The sequence below is a fragment of the Schistocerca americana genome, chromosome 7 (genome assembly GCF_021461395.2).
Source record: "Schistocerca americana isolate TAMUIC-IGC-003095 chromosome 7, iqSchAmer2.1, whole genome shotgun sequence".
Classification (NCBI taxonomy): Eukaryota; Metazoa; Arthropoda; class Insecta; order Orthoptera; family Acrididae; genus Schistocerca; species Schistocerca americana.
Window position 1 is genome coordinate 587,732,213 of NC_060125.1, and position 24,790 is coordinate 587,757,002.

Sequence of the window (24,790 nt, forward strand, 5' to 3'; positions counted from 1 at the left end):
TAGACTCTTTACAGCCCTGTCTGCAGCCCGAAGGCGTTCCTTGTATAAAGCAAGCATCGCTCGTTGTTGTGTTCGTAGATTTTGCTACCATTTTCTTCAGTTGCAGTTACAGCAACACTGTTCCAAAAGGTGGTCATGTATGAACACTTATCACATTTCAGTTGTATTTCACTAGCAAGTCCTACGTGCTTTATTATGGAGAGTGCCAGACCAACTTCACTACAATGAATACATCTTACACAGTTTGAAAAATTCCTTTGAGAACCGACATATCAAATATTTCATTCACATCCGATTCGCCCATAAAACATTCATAGTTTTCACTCATTGAACCAAGCTTCTTCTCTGAAGTATTTTCTTTCCCACTTTGACTGCTATGGGCAGGTGTACTTGAGAGGTTAAGTTCACTCATTTGGTTATCGTCTTTATTGTTTACAGTAATAACACATACCTTTGGCTTTCCAACATTTCTCCTTTTCTTAAAAGCCTTCAGAGGATTTCTAATAACTTTACTTTTACTCATTATTGTACTTCAACAAAACAGAGACTCAAGAAACAGAATTAATTACGAATATTTTCGAGATAACGACAGAGTAAATAAACATGAAACAATCGACAATCACACCAGCGATATATATTGAACCATCACAGGTTAGCCACAACACATACTTTATCTCACATCACTAAAATGTACCTGATGAACACGGACGTTAATAATAACACCATTTGACAGCAGTTTAACAGCGCCACAGTGGGTCACGCCCATGTAGAACACATTTCAAAAAAAATTTAAAAATAGTTGAAGTCTTCGGAATTTAATAAATTATATATCTATTAAAAAGTAATAGCCTGCAGATTCAGAAAACGCAGAAAAGTAAAAATTGAACTTTTCATGATTTTGAGCCTTTCCGGACCCCCTTAAATGGCCAAGACGATTAACTGTGCGTGGCCTGCGCTTGAATCCTATAACTTTGTGCGCAGGCTGATTGTCCCGTAAGAAGATTACATTTTCCCCTAGACCTGCCAACACTCCAGAACCCTTACTGAGCACAGTGCCTACCTCACCAGTGGAGTGGAGACTGAGGTCCAAGGCTCTGCCCACAGCGCCGCGCAAACTAGCAGCCAATTCAGGCACAGCACCCTCGCCCGATTGCTGACTAATTCATAACTCGAACAAAAGAGGTGGACTTTCCTGAAGCACGGTGTGAGTTCCATGCTGACGAACACTATCTGGCAAACAGTACGTAATTTACCAAATAGAGTTAAAGTAACCACGCGTATAATAACGCCGTTGCAAGAAGGGAAAGAATGGCTACTCCTCCCCCCCCCCCTTTTCCCTGTCTCTGACACTTTGGACGAAAAGGAAAATTACGAATCTCTGGGTTCCCAGTTGATATCTAGAAATTCGGGTGGGAAGATTTGGGATTAGGACATCCTAATGGAACGACTGGGGTCCTCACACAACTGCTTCAGTGTTCATCCTCTTTAATACATAATTTGCTGTTACTAAATTCAAATGAGTTTTAAAAACAATGAAAAGTAAAGCTTTCTGAGAGGACGAGAAACATGATTTTGAGCCACCAGCCATGAACGGCACATCAAAATTTTAGAAACAGTAATCTGCCGTTAGCAAAATTCACTGAGCAGTTTTCTTTTAACTAAAAGTCATTTAAACAGCTGCCATTAATTAGGTACCCACTGTGACTCAGTAGACAGAAAAGGTACAGAGTTTTAAAAACATATAACAGTCACTGAATAGTTAGCTACTGTTAACCCAAATTCACTGGTCAAATTTTAAGCACGTGACTTTTAAAGTGCTGCTAATAATTGTGAACCCACTGTCATTCGGTAGACAGCAAAATACAGAATTTTAGAGATGGTTAACACTTACTGAATAAGCAGCTACGGTTAGATAAAATTCGCTGCTCGGGTTCTAAGCAACAGCATTGAAGCACTATGCCTCGTCGACGTGTGTATCGTCAACGCCGCCACCGCATGCCTGTGTACAAACATTATTAGTCTCGAGAATAAACGTGGAGTAAATGGAACTGCCCAAGCAGTTATATTAAATGGCTGCGATTAATAATGAAGCCACTGACATTTTGACACTCACAGAGTACAAACTTTTAGAAGCAATTAGCAGTGACTTTATAGGCAGCTACGGGAAACCATAATTTACTGACCAAATATTTTGGGAATTATTGTAAAACAGCTACCATTAATTATGAACCCACTGTTTTTCAGTAGTCAGCAAAATACGGAATTGGAAACAAACAATTAACAGTCACGGAATTGGTAGCTACAGTTAGCCAAAATACACTGGTCAGTGTTTAACCTAACGGCCTTTTAAAAGCTGCTCTTAATTATGAGTGGTGGTTGCATAGAGCGCCAGCGATCTGAGGTGGGGGGTGGGGGGGGGAGGGTGGAGAAGGAAGGGGAACAGTGAGAGTTCGTCTTGGAATCAGTTCCGTTGCCCTACGTTTACAGTCACTTTATCTGGTTCACAGGTGGCCGCTGTTTTCTGTACTGGACGTCCACAAGCCTACCACCAGATAACCTGACTCAGGATTCCTAACCAGTTACTAACTTTTGTACTGATTCGATCCTTTCCGACTGTCTTTTGGACTGTCTACGGGGGCGGCCGTGTGGTTTCGTCTTTGGGACTGTTTTATGAGACCTTAAATTCAAATCCCTTAAATCTCTTATTAGTAATGGAAACGTCCTCGGTCCTGCTTCGAAACTCGCCACCGTTTCAATTTGCATAAAAATCATGAGCAACTGTGTCCGAAGTCTTGGGCAGAATGCGCTGCGTGCTTCCAGTCGTTAAGCCTGCAAGAGACCGGACCGCCTTCACTAGTTTCGAACCGGCCAAAGGACCTCCAAGTCGCTCGTGTGTTTTCGAAAATATCGTGCCGACTCACGGAAATGCTTCGCAGGGCAGGCGATAGCCGGCAGTCAGAACCAGGCTCGGTGCCTTTACAGAAGACGATTCGTTCTGTCTTGTACCGTCCAGAGGTCCAAACTTCTCAACCCCCAGTGCTGGCTTGTTTCGCACATCACACACTCACTGCCTCGAGTCCGCAGCTCGTGGTCTCGCGGTCACGTTCTCGGTCCCCGAGCGCGGGGTCCCGGGTTCGATTCCTGGCGCGGGGAGGTTTTTTCACCTGCCTCGAGACGTCTGGGTGTTTCTGTTGTCCTCATCGTTTCATCATCATTCATGAAAGTGGCGAGATTGGGCTGAGCACACGTTGGGAATTTGTACGGAGGCTGATAACAGCTCAGTTGCGCGCGCCACAAACCAAACATCATCATCATCACTGCTTCGAACCTTCCTGGGGAGGGTGGGGCGGGTTATTTGGGGGAGGAGGCCAAACTGCGAGGTCATCGTCTCATCGGTAGAGGGAAGGATGGGGAAGGAAGTCGGCCGTGCCCTTTGGAATGAACCATCCCAGAATTTGCCTGAAGCGATTGAGGAAAATCACGAAAAACCTAATCAGCTGTGTTACAGTGGCTGTCTGCACACTATATCAAAGACATTAGATAGAGTAACTTGTCTGACAACAGATCTTTTGTCAGTTATTAATGAAAGCTGACATTCTGTATGCAACAACCGGATGTGATCGCCTCGTATGTTACTGTTATTCCGTTATTATGAATCACAGTAAAATTACTATCATTCTCTAAGTAATCATGCTGTAAAAAACTTTTGTATGTCTGAAATCCTGGTCTGATATAAGAGAAGGTATAACGGTTCTAAAATGATTAGGTTAAATAAATAAATAAATTAATTAATTTAATTAAATAAAATACTCCTCAGGTAACACCGCCTTAACATAGCACTGTCGGTGCGGGAGAAGAGGTTTACGTGCTCTGGATTCGGAGGGCTATGTCGGCGGTAGCTTAGCTATCAGAAGGGTCACCAAAGCCAGGCAGGCCAAAGGGGAGGAGCCAGACAAAGTGCGTCCCTCAACGACCTATCGATATCCTGTATCCTATCCTATCCTATCGTATCCTAAGCCTATCCTTTTTCCGTATCATTCTCAGTCAAAAGGGCGGAAGATGATGGCCAGTCCTTTCAAAAGAAGATTTGGCGAATCGTAACGGTCATCAAGTCGGATAAACCTTGTCAGAAACAGAGTCTGTACTCCAGTGGAGCGGTCACAAAAGGCGTCTGGGCCCAGTGGGGCGGCCTGATTACATCCTCCGTGGATAACCACCTCATTTGTAACCACGCTACTGTAAATGCGGTTGCCGAAGTCGAAACTTCGGCTTGTGAAGTAGCCATAAAGCATGTGATAGTTACAAATATACCACAGGGGGCTAATCCTTCGTTGACTGAGATCAACGCAAGCAGGCTGTCGGATTCTGGGGAGCCTGCATCATGTGCGAAACAAAACTGCGAACCTATCAGTACCTGAAAATCCAATCTAAAACATGGACACAAAAAAATCAGATCGAAACAGACTTTTAAAATGGGAACCATAAACATACAGACAATGATGAAGGTGGGCAAGCTAAAGGAAGCTCTTGACAGTGTGAGAGAACTTGGGAGTGGCATACTGGCACCAAAGGAAACAACGTTCAGGGACGAAAGCAGGCTGGAATCAGAGGGATATGTAATTCTGAAAGGGAAACCCGTGTTGGGTGGGGGCGGGGGGCAAAGCAACCTTTTATGTTTGGCACAGCCTTTGTAGTAGATCATAGATACCTGGATAGTATCACTGAGTGGAAGGGGATAAACGAGTGAGGCTGTCATATCTGACAGTGAAAATAGGAAAGAAAACATATGCAATAGCAAATGCACATGCACCTACAAATGACAAGAACAAAAAAGACGAAGCAGGAACAGAACATATTTGGTCCACTTTAGATAAGGTGGTGACACATGTGGACAAAAGAGAAGTCACCATTTTGATGGGAGATTTTAACCCGCAAATAGGCACGGAAAGGAAGGACCTGCGTTGGAGATAGAAGATGAGAATAATGACCACACATTACAAAGCTAAGACAAGCAAGAAAACAACGTGGGTCATCCCTGGAAACATGATTGGGGAAAAGCAGCTAGACCATGTAGTAATCCGTGACAAGAATCACAGAGAGAATACGAACACGAAAGTGACGAAAAATAGCAGGATGGGATCAGATCACTACCTTGTCGAAATAAAATGTAGATGGATATCCTACAGAGCAAGGAAATGTAGGACCATAAACACCCACATAATCGACCTAGATCTTCTGTAAAAACACAGAGCAGAGTATGCAAAGAGAATGGTAGTTTCGAGTGATTAGAAGAGAGTGAGAGATATGATGGAAGACGAGGCAGTGCGACTGGCACTAACAACAAGAAAAGGAAGGATGAGTGGTAGAGGGATGAATGCGAGAATGCAGTATAGACCAGGAGGAACGCGTTGATGAAATGGCAAGCCTGTAAAAAGCAAGAAGACTGGTGGAAATTCCAGAATGGGAGAAAAATTGCTAGCAAAACGATTAGCAATGCCAAGTAGATGGAATGAGAAACACAGCCTTCAAGAAACACAAATCACGTATCTTTTTCAGAGGAATGAAGGCATCGAGGCAAAAGAGCCCTTCGTAGTAGTAGGACAAGATGGCACAATAAAAACTGGCGAGAAAGAGGTGTGCTAGGAAATTGCTAGGTATTTCAGGGATTTGCTGAATGTAGAAGCACCGACAGTTAAGTGGACACACTTACGCTCTAGGGATGAAAGTCAGGATAGTCTAGACAATGTATCCACCAGGACAGAAGTAGCAGAGGTAATTAAAAATTTCAAAAACAACAAGGCATGAGGCAATGATGGTATTTGTGCTAAAGAAATCAAGTGGGGTGGGCTTGGAATAGAAGCAAGTATGTACGCTATAATAATGGATATCTGGAGAAATAAGAAGATACCCATAGACTAGAAAGAAGCCATTGTAACACCACTACACAAGAAAGGCGACAAGAAAGTACTGGATACCTACAGGGGCATCTCTCTCTTAAACGTAGGGTACAAGGTTTCGTCGAGAACGTTGCTGAACAGAATTCAAGAGCAACTGGGGCCGTCAATAGGAGAGTACCAGTGCGGCTTTATAAAACGGAGGAAAGGTACAGAACATACATCTGGAATAAAACGGATAATAGAACACAGACACAGGAAAGGAAGAAAGACAATAGTCACATTTGTGGACTTTTAAAAGGCCTACCACTCAATTGACAGAAGTACTTTGGTTGATGCGTTAGAGGACTTGAAGCTACAACACACGCAATATTAAAGGAAACGTTAAGCGACATTACTGCCAGGATCAGACATCGCTGTACGCCGCCAGGCAGCTTCAAAATATAAACAGGATTTCAGCGAGGGGACGGACTGTCACCAATTTTATTTAACCTGGTTTTGGACGAAGTAGTGAGACAGTGGAGACAATTAAATAGCAACATGAAGATCATAGGTGTGCAAATAGGGTACAAGGTCAAACATAATGCAACAGTGGACTGCCTGGCATTCGCAAATCACATGGGACTCTTAAATGAGACAGTAGAAGAGGCAAACACAGCACTATAAAATCTATCCGAAACGGCAGAAAACGTCTGGCTGAAGATTGCACATAAGAAGACCAAGACATTGAACAATGAGTCTGACTGGAAGCCAGATGGGCAAGTGGTTGAGAAATTCAAGAGTTTTCGCTGTTTGGGGGAGAAGACAACTGGTGGCATACAGAGCAACTGTAGCGCTTTGTTATGGGGTGAAAACAACATATGGCAAGAAAAATCTGTCACGGAATGCTATATTGCGACATTACACAGCAACTGTAAGAAATGCTCTTGTGTATGCATCAGAAACGATCACACTCGGCAAGAGAGCTTGTATACAGCTGGAGAAGGAGGAGCGGAAACTTTTGAGAGACATATGGGACACCAAAAAACGAGGGGATATCTGCATACACAGAACACGACAGCAACTGTATGAAAATATTGAACTCATATAGAGCGAGATACGGAAGAGGAGGTTACGATTTGTTGGGCACGTTATGAGGATGGACAAGGAGAGGTTCACTAAGAAGGTATGGAATGCAACATGTCATACGAGAAACAACTGGGTGAAGGAAGTCAGAGATGACTGGAAGGCTGTAGGAATAAAAGAAAGGAATCTGCAGGCAATAGTACAGGACAGGGAGAAGTATAAAAGGTTGGTGGATGGTCACAAGTGGCCGGACACCAAAATCAGAGTTGTCTAAACAGAAGAAGAAAGAAACAGAAGAAGCGAAAGACTGAAGAGGTATTGGGAAGAAAGAAGACGTGCAAAACAAGCCACGTGTGATCTTGAAGGGCCCTAACGAAGCAGTAGAAGGAAAGGTAAATAAATAGCTCCTATCATTTTTGACCAAAGCTTTCACGGACGGAATATTTCGTAGATAATGCTATTTAGCAAAGTCGTTTGTTTAAGACTCTCTGCAGTATCAGCTGATAATCGTTATTTTAAACCACTGGCAACCGCAGCCAAATTCCCACATTTTGAAAGGAATAATACGCTCTGGCTGTAGAATACATTTTATTACAAGTCACGACTGGTTTCACATCACCGGAAGACGCACCTTCAGGTGAGAAACATTCTTTTTAACACGTTTTCGCCGAAAGGTAAGTGCCTTAGGGTCATTCCCAATCGCCGGCCGAAGTGGCCGTGCGGTTCTAGGCGCTGCAGTCTGGAACCGCGAGACCGCTACGGTCGCAGGTCCGAATCCTGCCTCGGGTATGGATGTGTGTGATGTCCTTAGGTTAGTTAGGTTTAACTAGTTCCAAGTTCTAGGGGACTAATGACCTCAGAAGTTGAGTCCCATAGTGCTCAGAGCCATTTGAACCATTTTTTTTTTCATTCCCAATCATTCACAAGTTGTAAACAAGTGGCGTGGTAAAAGCAGTATATCATATTTAAAACGAAGGGGATAGCAGAACCGTGCCATAAGCAGCTAACCCACCTACCTGTGCTCTAAGGCAGTTGTCTTTCGGAGGTTACTTGTTAAAAGAACCTTCATCACTTGAGGATGCGTCTTCAAGTGACGCGAAACTGGTTGTGACTTTAAGTAAAAAGTATTCTACAGCCACTGTAGATTATTTATTTCGAAATGAACTGATATAATTCCGCGATTCACTGCACTGAACGCCATTCGGACGGTGCTTGATTATACCGGCAAGGACTTATCTAATAAATCTTGCGTCGAGCGAGATATTTCATTTCACTCCTCTCGAAATGAGACCAGTGAAGTTGTTTATAGAGGACAAGTGGTTCCATGCTTTTGTCGAAGACAAACTGTGGGCTTCGGGGACAAGAACTCCAACAGAAAGATAAAGCTACACCTTCTTCCTAGAAGCTGGATGTTCCTCTCTGGGCGTAAGCCGTGTGGATGAACAATGACGCCCGGCCAGCCACTTGTTCCGCCGTGTCAGACGCAGCCGCAGCAGAGGGGTGTCGCCGACTCAGGACAGAACGGCGGAGAGATCGCCGGCGACAGAGTGGAGTGTGGGGCGGCCACTCGAGCTGACCAAGACGGAAGGGGGCGGCCATCGGGGTCGCCGCTCTCGCCTTGATGGACGTCTCACCAGCGTCGCATCCTGCCAGCGACGCGGTACGACTAGAGCGGCGCCCTCATATTATTCCGCTGATTTCCGAATTATACCGTAAATTACTCGGTTTCGGCTGAAGTATCACTTGAGACACTGGAGCAAATTCTGCAAACGATAGACTGTAGATTGATACAGTGAAAGGGGACAATGTGCTTGCAGTCCCCAACCAGTCTCTACAAGTCACGAACCGGATAAGTTATGGACGTGTAGAGACGAAATACGTTTCTGCTTCTCTCACAATGGACCTTCTTTTTGTCTTAGCCATCTTCTAGTTGGTAACGAAAACGCAAACAATTACTAACTCTAGAAGTCCCACTTCGTTTAATTTTTATTTTGCTTTATCTTCTGAGAACATTCCACATCACGGCGATGTGGTAGAAATGAACGTTTAAAAAAATCCTAGTAAAGTTAGCATTTCACGTTCGAAAATATTCTCAAATACTGAAAAATACTATTAAGCACTCTAAAATCCACTGAAGTATTTAGCGATAACGGAGTAATAAATAAAATACTCTGTCATTCACTTATTAATTTTTACAGCAAACCGAGAACAGTTTAAAATTAGAGAAAAATCTCAAAAAAGTTCATAAATATTCCAGAATGTTAAAGAAAACTCTGTAATTTTCTAGAACATTCTAAACTTCCTAGAAATTCGAAAAAGTTAAAGCAAAGTCTTGGATAATATAGACCTCTCCGGAGTATTCTAAATCTTTCGAGATAATTTTTGAACATTGGAAAACATTCGTTAATATTCAAGAATATGCGTAAAACCATTGTACATAAATGTTGAATTTTTCTCCGCGAAATCCATGTAGATGCGAGAAAGACGGAAGATGTTCTACCACGGAAGATGTTCTACCACCACTACAATGTGATTGCGACCACCCCAAACACTCGTTTCTCCACAGTGGCAATTGCTTCCACCCCACAGCCAACAAAGTGCTCAACAGGAGAACCAAAGCTCAAAGAATACTCTGTTTTGCATTCACTTTCTTTCATACTTAACTAATTGTATAACAAGTTTGCTTATGAACTATGTTTGCCACCTTATTATTGGTGAGTAGATATATAAAGTCTTCAAGTTGCACACGAATGGCCTTGCAAAGAGCATCATTCTCTTAAATTAATAAAACAATATCTTAACTTTGTTCCTGAGCTTTGTTTATAGTGTTTACTAAATACTTGCTTTCTTCGTTGAAAAACCCAACTTGTTGCTTTCCGTGTATAATGTGATGGTACATCAGCATATAGCAACGTTCTTGCAAATGAGCACTCTGACAAAGTTGGAAAAATGGAAACGTGTCGTATTCAGAGCTGGTTCACTGCTTGCTTGAACTGCAGTTTCTTGCAAAGTATATTCGTTGACCATTTTCCAATGCAGTGCCAAGTGCAAAACTACTTTTCTCGATCGTTTGTTGGGAAACGCAATATTTGCCAAGCCGCTTCTTTAAAAATTATATAATTTGATACTGAAGTATTACATCTTTCGTATGTTGTTCTTTGTTTCTTCCAATTATTGCGAAGACGCCAATATCACTGTCTTTGTTAAAATATCTACAAACATATCTGATTTCACTGAATTGCAAGACCCCACATTTATATTAGCCTGAAATATTTTTGAGAGAAGTGCATCGATTATCTATTATCTCGTGGCGACCTCTCATTCGTTTCCTGACAGTGAAACTATCATTTGCCGGAAATCGTCTTCTGTGCTCAGGATACTCATTTTCACACGGCAGTGTGTCATTTAAATATCTTCTGGTCCCAGGAAGGGAAGAAGAGGGAGACACACCTCTTTCTACACTTGCCTTCACTCGTGAATTCATATTCGAGTTTCTACATGGACCATGAATCATGTTTTACACTATTATCCTGCAGAACAGTGGATCGTCTTTTAGATTCGGAAATTCAGGTCCTATTACGGACTTGTTCACATAACTAAATAAAATTTTGTGGTTTCATGCGCTTGTGATCATTTCAGGATCCTTGCTTACTGTAGCTCTACTTAGTTCATTTCTTAATTTGTTTCTTCAGCAGTTTCTCTACGTATGGTTGCTGACTGTCTCACTCTATACTTTTGACTAATTACATTCTTTTTCGTCTGTTACGTTTTCTCTCAGTTTACTTATTTACTTCAGTTAAATATGCTTCTTGCTCCTCATCCATTTCATTTCTTTGGTGTTCTTTCAGTTTCTTTCTTTCCAATTCACCACTAGCAAGATCTTTTTCCTATTGTACGTTCCAGCATATTGTTAAATGTTTATATTACTTAACAAAGTGAAAATCACTCAACAACTGTTCACTAGCGTCAGTAATATGCTTTCACTTAAATTTAATTCACTCTGTATCAGTTTCACATTTCATTGATCCACTTTAATTGATTTCCAAAAATGTATTGGCACAAGTGTCTCGCCATTGGCTTCATATACCTCTCTGAGTAGGAACGTATCCCCACCACAACAGGATAATGGAACATTTGAAAATATTCTCAAGCATCATACAATTTTCTACAACGTTCTCGAACATTAAGGAAAATTGTAAAGCGTGATGGAACATTCCAGAATATTCTAGACCGTTATGGAAGATTCTTGTAACATTCTGGAAATTCTACAGCATTATACAACGTTGTGGAACTTTCTAGAGGAAATATTCTGGCCTGTCTTAACCACTTCAGCTTTCGATTCCAAGCTTTTCTCCGTTTTCCTATAAGAAGCCCGTTAACGTCATGTCCTATTTTAATACCCACGCCTTTATACCCAACATTGGCAATTGAAAACCAAAACCATTTCATGGGAGTGGGATGAAGAGAAAGCAAACAGTATAACCACCATGAGGCTCTCAGAGTTAGTTGCGGGGATGTAGTGGCGCGCACCGTATAGTGTATTTTAACGTAGCGTAGTATTTCGTAACGATTTATACTTTAAAATTTTTTCGTGATGCACAGCTGCGTTTACACCGCCGCCTATTTATATTTATGGGTTTCAAGATATGTCCTTCGCAGACAGAATAGGGGCGATAACATATAATGACTTCTCGTTAAAAAATTTGGATTACATTCGTCGTGGTATGGTTCGTGATTAGCGCGTTGTTGAGACAACCAGCGATTACGTTAAATCGAGACCTGCCCGAAATATACTAGATCTCTGAATTTTACGCTCTTATTCTTAAGCAAATTTTAACATATTAAGCTTTTCGGTATTGTAGCTATTTTAACTGAATGAAAATTAAACCTTTTTCCATCGCCTACCAACAGTAGTCTACATATTTCTTTAAAATTGCTTATTGCACAATTACAGTAGATTCCTAGTATTTTCCATCTTATGGACTGGAGGTAGAGGCTGTGAAGATAATCATTATCGCTGTGAGGAATGTCATCCACTGTTCCACATTTCGGGCGTTAACCTCCCATTACCTTTCCTATTAAAGTAACGTTAGGCTTTGAAATATTGTCTTCTATGGTGCTAATGAGATTTTCTGCTATACTGCCCAAAATACATCATGTGCGTAATAATGCCTTTGGTATGCTATGGAAAAGCTGATGACTCAGTGCATTCAGCTGGAGCCATATGGTTGTTGTCAGACATAGCCAGTGCATGGCAAGGGAGCTGGTGAGACTTCAAGCAGAGGTGACTGCTGTTACCACTACAGAAAAAGGGCATTCTGGTGATCGAGCAGTAGTATAGTGAAGCGAAAAGTCAAGTGTTGTCGATTTTAAAGTAAGACCTAGGCGTTACGAGAATGAGCTTTTCACTCTGCAGTGGAGCGTCCGCTGATATGAAACTTCTCGGCAGATTAAAACTGTTTGCCGGGTCGAGACTCGAACTCGGGGCCTTTGCCTTTCGAGGGAAATTTTGTGATTACATTGTGCTTTTTATTGTGCGTGTGTGAAAGTTTTAATGCAGAGAAGCAGAAGATTGGGGGCTAGACTCGGGAAAACCTACAGCTCATATTTGTTTGTTGGATGCTAATTAATGATGACGATAAAATATATTTTATCTACCCATGTAAAGGTATGTAACTTCTCTTACCCTTTGTATTCTTCTCCATTCGAATCATTTTGCTTTTCAAAGCCAGTCGCAGTCGACATATCAAATACTATCTGCAAAACCCGGCATTGCCTGATATTCATTTTGCCAGTTTTCTTTTAAAAATGAAAACAAGAAATGAAATGCGTTTGTAGTGTAACATCGGAAAAAAATCATTTCCATGTATTCGTGAAAACACCTTTGCAATCAAGAAACAGTTTCTGTGCAGTGGCGCATCTGCTTCGAGCGCCTACAACGCGTTTTTGTAAACGTCTCCATGACAAAAGTCTCTGTTGCTCGACCATAATATTATTCCACCTGTGGGTGAGTTCGGTTTGGTCGACTTATCCAAAGTTTTTATCGTGATAATTCACGGAGACACGCTGAAACACGTAACAGTATATGCACAACTAATTGAATCATCCAAATTTCGAATCAAGATAGCTGCCGCAACGGTCACTGCGCGAAAAAGATTCTGATTTAGGTATCATTATTTTCGGAAATAAATTATATTCATGACACTCAGCATTTAATCTCAACAAACCTGAAGTGCTTAGTAGTGCTGAGCGTTATTGGATGGATTTGTAGCCTTCGCAAACTACGTACAGAACGTCATTAATATTTTGAAGTGCATTCGCTCACAGCATATGTAGATAAATAACCGGTGGTAAAACGTCTATTGCATTCTGCCACCTCAGCAGAAGTTTCGCATCAGCTGCACCAGGTATCAACAACAGTAGCTGCAGCAGCACCAGCACCAGCAGATGGGACACCATGAAGCGTCAGCCACATTGCACATCAACAACAATAGCTGCAGAAGCAGCACCAACACCTGGGGCACCATCCTGCATCATCCACAATGCACGTCAACAACAGTAGCTGCTGTGGCAGCAACAGCAGCAGCAACAGCACCACCAGCTGGGACACCACAATACATATGAAACTTGGCGTGACACCAAAAATAGCTGCAGCAGTAGCTGCAGCAGCAGCTGGGACACCACACTGCATCAGCCACATGGCATGCCAACAACAGTAGCTACAGCAGCAGCAGCAGCTGGGACACCACGCTGTGTCAGCCACATGGCGTGTCAACAACAGTAGCTGCAGCAATAGCAGGAGCACCAGCAGCTCTGACACCACACTGCGTCAGCCAAATGGCATGTCAACATCATTTCCTGCAGCAGCAGCAATAGTAGAGGCGGCAGCTGGGACATCAGGCTGCATCAGCCACATGGCACGTAAACAAAAGTGGCTGCAGCAGCAGTAATAGCAGTTGGGACACCACACTGTGTCAGCCACATGGCGCATCAAGAATGGTAGCTGCTGTGGCAGCAGCAGTCACATCACCAGCAGCAGGGACACCACACTGCATCAGCCTCAATGTGTGCCAACAACAGTAGCTGCAGTAGCAGCACCAGCAGGTAGGACACCACGCTGCATCAGCCACATGGCGCATCAACAACAGTAGCTGCAGCAGCAGCAGTAGCAGCAGCAGCACCACCAGAGGCTGGAACACCACACTGTGTTATCCACATGGTACATTTACAACATAAGCTGCTGTGGCAGGAGCAGCTGCTGCAGTACAAGCAGCTGGGTCACCACACTGCGTCAGCCATGTGGCATGTCAACAAAAGTAGCAGCAGCAGCAGGAGCACCAACATTGGGACACCATGCTGCATCAGTAACATGGCCTGTCAAACACAGTAGCTGCAGCAGCAGAACCACCACCAGCAACTGGGACACTAGGTACCGTGAGCCACATGGCTTGTCAACGACAGTACCTGCTGCGGCAGAAACAGGAGCTTCACCAGCACCAGTAACTGGGACAACACACTGTATCAGCCACATGGCGAGTCAACATTAGTAGCTGTAGCAGCAGCAGAAGCAGCAGCAGGAGCAGCTGGGACACCACACTGCATCAGCCACATGATGCACCAACAACTGTAGCTGCTGTGGCAGCCACATGGCGTATCAAAAACAGTAGCTGCATCAGCAGCAGCGCCAGCAGCTGGAACACCACACTGCATCAGCCACATGGTGCATCAAGAATAGTATCTGCAGCAGCAGCAGTGCCAGCATCTGGGACACCACACTTCATCAGCCACGTGGTGCAGCTGGTTCACCACACTGCGTCATTAACATGGCGTGTCAACAACATTAGCTGCAGCAGCAGCACCAACAACTGGGACACCATGCCACATCAGCCACATGGCATGTCAACAACAGAAGCTGTAGCAGCAGCAGAAGAGACAGCAGGCTGCATCAGCCTGATGGCACATAAGCAACAGTATCTGCAGCAGCAACCACAGCTGCAGCAGCAGCAGCTGAAACAGCAGATGGGACACCACACAACATCAGCCACATGGTGCGTCAACAACAGTAGCTGCACTCGCAGCACCATTAGATGGGATATCACATTGCATCAGCCACATAGTGCAACAAAAACTGTAGCTGCAGCAGCTCCAGCAGCACCAGAAGCTGGGACACCAAACTGCATCAGCCACATGGCTCATCAACAATTGTAGCTGTTGTGGCTGCCACATGGCGTATCAACAACAGTACCTGCATCAGCATCAGCGCCAGCAGCTGGAACACCACCCTGCATCAGCCACATGGCGCATCAACAACAGTAACTGCAGCAGCAGCAGCAGTGCCAGCAGCTGGGACACCACACTGCGTCAACCACATGGTGTGACAACAACAGTAGCTGCAGCAGCAGTAGCAGACCAACAGCTGTGACACCATGCTGTGTCTGCCACATGGTGTGTCAACAACAGTAGCTGCAGCAGCACCAACAACTGGGACACTAAGGTGCGTCAGCTACATGGCACATCAACAACAGTATGTGCATCGGCAGCACCAGCACCAGCAGTTGGGAAATTCACCAACTCCTGAATATGACTGGGGAATCACCTGAGGCGCTCTGTTTGGATATTGTCAGTTTCTTTCAACAACTGTTGCTGATGGAAAAGAACCTAGACAGAAAGTGTCCAATTAGATCATGTCTCAGGCCTGTTTGCTTGGACAGATACAAGAACTGCGAAAGGAGAATGAAGGATTGCAGCAAGACATTGCTATATCAGATTCGGAAGGACTGAAAATCTACATTGAGTTTCCACTGCATGAGTACTCCAAGGTGACAGAAAAAGCTTCTACATGTATTCCGTCACACACCGTCGTCAGAACTTCACAAAATCCAAAGGTAGGTACAACAGCTAAGAAACAGAAGTCAGGAAACTAGAAAACCTTCATGCTCTTTCTTAGATCCAACAGAAACAAGGATACCAAGGATTTAAGGAAGATATTCACTGAACAAGTAATTCTGATAATGGACAAGATTAGAATCAATTCGATCTAGACAGCCAATACTGTTGTCATAGCGTGACTGAAAATGGCGATCACTGCAAAAAGGTTCGAGAGGAGGAAAATCAGATACATAGCATTAAATGTAAATCACCGAAGAAGAGGCCTCTGCTACTTGTGTACCGTGTGCCCAAGGAAGTGGGTGACACTCAACTTCTGGAATGTATTGATGAGCTCAACTTGTCTGAGCGCAAGCAGAAGGAGGAGTTTGAAGAAGAGGTATGACTGAGATCCGAACTGAAGCCCGAGAGAAAACCTGTGGAATGGAAGTCACACCTTGTGTTCGTAAGCTTCTGCTGCAAAAAGAAAAGGTGTCTGTCGGTTTCCGCGCCTCAGGAATATTTGATTACGTGAACGTACCACAACGTTATAAGTGCTGTGACTGTGATCACACTAAGAAGATCTGTACTTGTAAGGAGAGATTGTAATCCCACTATGGAACAGAGGGCCATCAGAAAAAATCATACTCCGAAATCAATGACAAACCAGTCTGCATCCTTATCGTAACAGAAACAAAAACGTGACACACCTGGGAAAGACTGTACAACTTATGCAATGTTTCTGGGTACTGATTTCTCAGGATCTATGTACCCAAATTTCATGAAAATGTAATCACATGTCAGTTCTAGTATATTATATTTGTCCAATGAATACCCATTTATCATCTGCATTTCTTCTTGGTGTAGCAGTTTTAATGGTCAGTAGTGTATATCCCTAAGAAACAGTAAACAGCCAGGCTACAATCTCTTGGGGCCCAGAACATTTCACACTGAGGTGAAGCGTTAGATCAAGAAGAAGAGCTTATCAAAGTGTTCCTGGGCAATCAGAGCGCACTGCTAGGCTTCATGAATACAGCGCAATTAAGATGTGCTACAAAACATTGTTTGAGGAAGCTAAACGAATCCACTGATAGAAATTTCTACAAAGGCAACTGAACTGACGTACGGGGAAGATCGAACAAATCATAGACTGAAAAGGTTGAGGGGCCTTCTGTCATGTTCACAATTTACAAAGAGGACGGCTCAATGACGGTTGGCTTTTCGGAGTCAGCAGAATATTTGGTAACCGCCTCACTTTCTGACGATAACACACACACAGATACTGAAATACACTCACAACTTAAGAGCGAACTAGATAATGAAAAGAACAGTCAGAAGTTGGTGATGCCATTCGCTCAAGACGAAGTTGCTGTCGCATTTTCAAAGCTCGAAACTGGAAAGGCGCCTGGTCCGGATGGCGTCTACCCAGTTCACTGATTGGTTCAAATGGCTCTGAGCACTATGGGACTTAACTTCTGAGGTCATCAGTCCCCTTGTACTCAGAACTACTTAAACCTAACTAACCTAAGGACATCAAACACATCCATGCCCGAGGCAGGATTCGAACCTGGCCACCCTGGCCGGCTAAGTTCACTGATAGTGCCACATTTGACAGCATTACTAAACGAGGCGTTGCGAATAGGTAGGATCCCGCCGATATGGAAAATAGAGACCTTCAGATTGTAGAAAATTTGGCAACGAAGTATGCAGTCGCGCCCATGATTGACACGCAGGCTCATTCGGCGATCTTTGGTGACCTGCTATGTTCGAACACCTTCGAGGTGTCATGGACCCCAAATGTCTTGTAAATTATTGTAATGGACGCAGTGACCAGTGGCTTGCGAGGCAGAGCAAGGTAATCTGAAAGGTTACCAAGGGCTGTCCTCAAGGCTAACTGATCCACTGTTCTGCGATCTTAGTATTGAACCACTATTACCTCTGCTACACGGGGCAGATGCTACTGAAGGAGTCACTGCACACAAATATGATATTCTAGTAGTTGTGTCGGCAGACTCCAGGGCGAGACTTGAGGAAAAGTCGAATCGTGTGCTTGTTCAGATGCAGCATTGACGCAAAAGCAACAAACAGACTACAGCTGGTCATGAAAAGCCATACAAACTTCTGAGGGGAAGACTTTATCTTGCCAAAAATATTTCCCTGTGACTTGACGGAATACCTGTATAACGCAGCACTGTTTGTAGATATTTAGGCATTCTTCCAGACGAGAAAAGAAACTTTCTAGAACAAGTTAAATCGGCCGAAATAATGCGTAAGGTTACCCATGTTGGCACCACTGACTATAAATTGGGTGTGGCGTGGCCATATCATTTTGGCGGGTATAAATACTTCACTTTTCGATATTTCGAATGCGAACCTTACGGTCGAGTCGGTGACTTACTCGGCCAGGCGGTGTCATCCTACTTCAGTAGAATGTCCACTGTGCATGGTGACTGTGTGACTTCACTAGAAAAAAATGAGAAGATGTGATCTGTGTGTATTGCTAGTGTTTGTGTGGTCAGTAAAAGTGTGTTAAGTCACTGAGAAGTCTTGTGAGGATCACCTGTGGCCTTCTATTAAGAGAAGTTGTAGGCTATTCACTTAATCAACGTAAAAAGCAAAGGCGAAAATTTTTTTCATATTAGATATCAAGTATTTTCTCTGAATGATGGGCCACATTAATGGATGACGTAAGTGTTCGGAAATAAGAGTGTTGAGCGTGTAATAAGGGTCGTTTGTTTAACCAGAAATACGTTATTTTTGTGGCGTTTGCAGTCGTTTCATGGGGTGTCTTGGCAGCCACTGACCAAATTCAGAAACGTACAATGTGACCAGATGGCGAACCTAATTGTCAGATTTGCGTCGGCTCCATGAAAGAGTGAGCACAGTTGAATAAAATGGGCGGCAAATATTGTTGACTACAATGACGGTACGACCTCCAAGCGAAGCTCCTGTCTTTAGTACGTCTTTGATTGAGTCACATTAAGCCGGTGCCACTAATTACGAGTGGCAGTATGAGTGTTTCGTGCTAATTTCTATTCGACCAAGCATGCCTGTTTACTAGCTGATAAGACGAAACCACATGATTCAGAGTTCATTCTGGAGTAATATGCGCTGGCTTCACAAAGTCTGACAGAATATACATACACTATGTGATCAAAAGTATCCGGACACATCCAAAAACATATGCTTTCCATATTAGGTGCATTGTGCAGCCACATACTGCCAGAAACTCCATATCAGCGACCTCATTAATCTCTAGACATCGTGAGAGAGCAGAATGGGGCGCTCCGCTGAACTCACGGACTTCGAACGTGTTCAAAAAAAATTACTACAACGACTTCAGCGAAGCGTACTTTTGTGGGTCACCGTTGCTTTTCGCACTATATCTGTAGAGGGTTTCTTGGCGACCCTCGGAATATGTCCTATGCATATCGTGGTGTGTCACAGGATAGCGCTGTATTGGTTGGGGTGTGAGCAATACGATCGTGTGTTACGATTTCACAGGAACGCATATTAGTGATAAAAGGCATTTGCGAGCCTGGTAGTTAGATGACTGGCAGTCTGACTAGGACACCAGGAGCACTGCAAGGAGTACTTACAGCATATTCCCAAGCACCAAGAACAGGTTCATCCTGCGTGGCTTTGTCCCTGCAAGAGTTAGGACGCGCCTATTAACAGGTCACATATACCAAACATCTGCATCGAGTGCTATGTAGTGACACATCATTCTGTGAATGTGGAGAGGAAGGTTCCGCTGATCATGTCGTTCTCAGATGTTTCAGGTGGAGTTAGACTGCAGACAATTAGACTGCGATCTGCAAACGGTTTTTGTAAGTGACCAAAAATTGCCAATTAAAGTCAGTATGATAGCGGTTAGGACATCTCAAAGGCAACTGCTTAACTTTCACTCTGTAAGAGCCGGCAGGGATGGCCGAGCGGTTCTAGGCGCTACAGTCTGGAACTGCGCGACCGCTACGGTCGCTGGTTTGAATCCTGCCTCGGGCATGGATGTGTGTGATGTCCTTAGGTTAGTTAGGTTTAAGTAGTTCTAAGTTCTAGGGGACTGATGACCTCAGAAGTTGAGTCCCATAGTGCTCAGAGCCAGCCACTCTGTAAGACCAAGTGGACGTTCCGAATATCGAAATAATGTCAGCAGGCCACAAGAATCGTTCCCTCAGTCATGGATATAATTTAATTGATAGAAACTTTATATATAAGGAAAACAATAAGAAGAAAATAAAAATAAAAGAAAATATACTGTAGCCAACCAAAGATATACGTAGACTCGATGACTGCCGAGGCAAGCTCATACCAGTGTGGGTGATGTAGAATAGTGTAGCAACAATAGGCTTAGAAGTAGGTATAACTGTAGCAGGCAAACCTCGAATTCTTCTGAGGCTGCCAGTAACATACCCAGTAACGTAAGATGTAAGTTACTCACTTGGAACTTCATTTAATTCCTTTTATTTTATTTTTTTAATTGATTCTTAGTTTTCTAATGTTCCGCTTAATTCTATGTTAAAATTACCAGATTGCTGTTAGCAATATTTACTATTACATATGTGATATAAATCATTGCATGTCATAATGGTTAACGAATATGTATGAACTTTTTAAAGTTTCCAGATAACAGGTCTAAAATTCGTAGGATGCATTTTCCTTGCTCACCACTGTGTTTGTTTACTATAATGTCGCCTCCTGTTTCCGACGACGGCCACGGAAGGCCAAGTGCAATAATACTGTGGTCGGGTAATTCAAAGCTCTGTTGACGCCTATTGTTTTTGCGTAGAGTCGTTTCCCCTTCGCAGCTGAAAGCTCCTTGTACTGACTCGACTGTAGGAGTGTCTTAGTAGTAAAGAATAAATTTATTAGAACTTCATGCATGTTGCCGCATCTTTTCTTTACAAATCTATGTATGTATGACACCAAATGCATTGAATTATGTATCATACAAGCATATCTGTGTAATTCAGCGGCACGTGTGGATACTGTCCGCGAAATACGTTGCGAATATAATTAGTAGCAAAGAAGTAATAAACTTTAACGTCATTCATGATTCATCAGTTATTCACACATCTCATTAGCTACGCCATTTACCCTGTACTGTGATAGATACAAGGGTGAGTCAAATGAAAACCTTAAATATTTTTTTAAATATTATTTATTGTGCAGAATTGGTACAAAGCTGTATCACTTTTCAACATAATCTCCCCACACTCAATGCAAGTCAGCCAGCGCTTACAAAGTGCATAAATTCCTTCAGAAAAAAAAATTCTTTTGGTAGTCCGCGCAACCACTCATGCACCGCGTAGCGTACCTCTTCATCAGAATGGAACGTCTTTCCTCCCATTGCGTCTCTGAGTAGTCCAAACACATGGAAATCACTTGGGGCAAGGTCTGGTGAGTATGGTGGATGAGGAAGACACTCAAAATGCAGGTCTGTGATTTTTGCAACTGTTGAACGGTCAGTGTAGGGCTTTGCATTGTCATATTGCAAAATCTGACAGCAATCCACGTCGCTTTGATTTGATTGCAGGCCGCAGATGATTTTTTAGGAAATCTGTGTATGATGCACTGGCGATAGTGGTCCCTCAAGGCATGTAATGCTCCAAAATGACGCCTTTTTCGTCCCAAAAGAGAGTCAGCATAACTTTCCCTGTTGATGGTTCTGTTCGAAACTTCTTTGGTTTTGGTGATGAGGAATGGCGCCATTCCCTGCTCGCTCTCTTCGTTTCCGGTTGGTCGAGGTGAAACCAGATTTCGTCCCGAGTAATGATTCTTGCAAGGAATCCATAACCTTATCGTTCAAAGCGTCGAAGAAGTTCTTCACAAGCATCAGCACGTCGTTCTCTCATTTCAGGAGTCACTGCCGTGGCTCTGATCTTGTAGACACTTTGTGAAATGAGCACATCATGCACAATGTGGTGTGCTGACCATGCTGCAGTGTCATAGAGTGTCACTCGGCGGTTTTCCTTCTCTATGGCTTCAACTGCTGCAGTGTTCTGTGGAGTCACAACTGGTTGTGCCTGACCTGGACGAGAAGCATCTTCCACTGAAGTCACACAATTTGCGAACTTCCTACTCCATTCGTAGACTTGCTGCTGTGACAAACATGCATCACCGTACTGAACCTTCATTCGTCGATGAATTTCAATAGGTTTCACACCTTCACTACGCAAAAACCGAATAACAGAACGCTGTTCTTCCCTTGTGCAAGTCGCAAGTGGGGCGGCCATCTTTACACTGATACTGCGAGGGTATGTGTGCATCTGCACTGTGCTGCCACCTACAGGCCATTCTGCACGCTGTTTGTAGCACACTTACTAACTTACAGGATAACGGCGCAAAGTTTCGATTTGTTATTACAAATTTAAGATTTTCATTTGACTCAATCTCGTAGTGGATCTTACACCATACCCATTGTTACCTGACAGTAAGGGATATGTGTAACAGGTGTGGTTGAAATCGGTCCATTGGGATGTACCCACAACAACATAAACACACACACACACACACACACACACACACACACAAACACACAAACACTTTTAAAATATATGTGCATTCATTAAGATACAAGTTTAAAACAATGTTGTTAATTAATTTCGGAAATTTCCAGACTTCTATAAATACACACATCAAAAAAAGGATTACATCGCCTCGGTTCCGAGAGTTCCTAACCTGTAAGAAAAATTCTAATAGAGATCAACATAAATATCATTTCAGCCCTTTGTATTCCTCATGTAAACCACACATTGCATGTCGCACCATCGTTCAGCGAGACCTTCAGAGGTGGTGGTCTAGATTGCTGTACACACTGGTAACTCTAATAACCAGTAGTACATTTTCTTGCACTGATGCATACCTGAATTCGTCGTGGCATGCTATCCACAAGTTCATCAAGGCACTGTTGGTCCAGATTGTCCCACTCCTAAAGGCTATTCGGCGTAGATCCCTCAGATTGGTTGGTGGGTCACGTCGTGCGTAAACAGCCCTTTTCCGTCTATCTCAGGCATGTTCGATGGTTTTCATGTGTGGAGAACATGCTGGCCTCTCTAGTCGAGCGATGTTGTTATCCTGATGGAAGGTATTCACAAGATGTGCACGATGGGTGCGCGATTTGTCGTCCATGAAGAATGCCTCGCCAATATGCTGTCGATATGGTTGCACTATCGGTCGGAGGATGGCATTCACGTATCGTACAACCGTTACGGCGCCCTCCATGACCACCAGCGGAGTATGTCGGCCCCACATAGTGCCACCCCAACACAACAATGAACCTCCACCTTGCTGCACTCGCTGGACAGTGTGCCTAAGGCGTTCAGCCTCACCGGGTTGCCTCCAAACACGTCTCTGACGATTGTCTGGTTGAACGCATACCAAACACTCACATGCGAAGAGAAAGTGATGCCAGTCCTGAGCGGTCCATTCGGCATGTTATTAGGCCCCTCTGTATTCCGCTGCGTGGCGCTGTGGCCGCAAAAATGGACCTCGCCATGGACTTCGGGAGTGAAGTTTGGCATCGTGCAGTCTATTGCGCACAGTTTGAGTCGTAATACGACGCCCTGTGGTTGCACGAAAAGCATTATTCAACATGGTGGCGTTGGTGTCAAGGTTCCTCCGAGCCATATCCGTAGGTAGTGGTCATCCGCTGCAGTAGTAGCCCTTGGGCGGCCTGAGCGAGGCATGTCATCGTCAGTTCCTGTCTCTATCTCCTCCATGTCTGAACAACATCGTTTTGGTTCACTCCGAGACGCCTGGACACGTCCCTGGTCGAGAGCCCTTCCTGGCACAAAATAACAATTACGACGCGATGGAACCGCTGTATTGACCATCTAGGCATGGTTGAACTACAGACAACACGAGCCGTGTACCTCCTTCCTGGTAGAATGACTGGAGCTGATCGACTGTCGGACCCACTCCGTCAAATAGGCGCTGCTCATGCATGGTTGTTTAAATCTTTGGGTGGGTTTAGTGGCATCTCTGAAGAGTCAAATAGACTATGTCTGTGGCATAATACCAAAGTCAACGTCTATCTTCAGGAGTTCTGGGAACCGGGTTGATGCAAAACTTTTTTTAAGTATATATTTTATATTCACGAATACTTCAAGCGGATTTATTTATTGCCACCAAACACAAATATTGCTACGTATCCAAAAACTTCACTTACGTGAAACATGTATTTAGTCTGTATGCTGGCCACAACATAAACCGATTACACTACTGATGTGCAACTATACAAACATTGTTAATTTTATATTGTAACAAATAAGCCCTCGGTCACAAATATTAAGTCAAATTTTGACTTAATATTTGTGACCGAGGGCTTATTTGTTACAATATAATTCTGACACGGTCACTGAACCTTAGCAGCTATGTTCTCAGTTTTACATTGTTAATTTTGATTCAACGGATAGTAATGATAGTCGCAGGAGATTTTTGTCGCCTTCGAGCTTCTTTCTGCGGTTGTCGACCGTTAATCCGGTGACATAAAATTCGAGTACCCCGCAAATAACAGCCGATAGTGTTCGCACGATCTCTGCATCGCTCGTGCGTTAAATAAAACACAAAAACTTTCTAGATTTTATGTTAAATATTTACTACTGCAGCTATCATTGACATTCAAATGTAACATATTACATCGCATGCTTCACTATATATCGTGGAGACGGAAAAATCTACAGTTGCACAGCCCTATCTCTGTGTCGCTACACCGGGTTAACCATGCTTGTATATCCCGTATATATTTATTACCCGTATTTCCGAAGGGCTCGAGCCTATCTCTCGTTTCTCAAGAAACTGCATTTTTTTTTTTTTTTTTTTTTTTTTTGCGATAAGAACTTGCAGCCACCACAGACTTATTATAACCGATTCCAGAAAAGTACATGGGGCTACAGAGCACAGGACCTTCCATAGCTATTCATGTTCCTTATGATAATTATTGAGAGAAACTAAGCTAGCTGTTT